Source organism: Theobroma umbraticum, unplaced genomic scaffold (assembly GCF_002168275.2).
Source record: "Theobroma umbraticum cultivar Fairchild unplaced genomic scaffold, ASM216827v3 scaffold_12.0, whole genome shotgun sequence".
In the NCBI taxonomy this organism is placed as follows: Eukaryota; Viridiplantae; Streptophyta; class Magnoliopsida; order Malvales; family Malvaceae; genus Theobroma; species Theobroma umbraticum.
Window position 1 is genome coordinate 106,405 of NW_018397272.1, and position 311 is coordinate 106,715.

Below are 311 nucleotides of genomic sequence, written 5' to 3' on the forward strand. Positions count from 1 at the left end.
CCAATCACGTTTATTAACATAAATCAATATATAATATGAAGATTTTAAAAATCAGCACCCTCTACTCACCTCCCAATAGCGAGACGCTACATCGCTATTGACTGAAGCACGTATCTAGCTAATTTCTACTTGTCGATCTCTTGTTACTTTCTTTGGCTTGCCACCACGGCAACTTTGCTTATTATACTCTTCCTCGCATCCATTCAAACCCAATTTATTTAATTATACTCATAAATGGTAGCATATCAACAAATAATCCTTAACTAAATCTCATAGTTTTATCAACAATACTCACAAACATTTATCACACA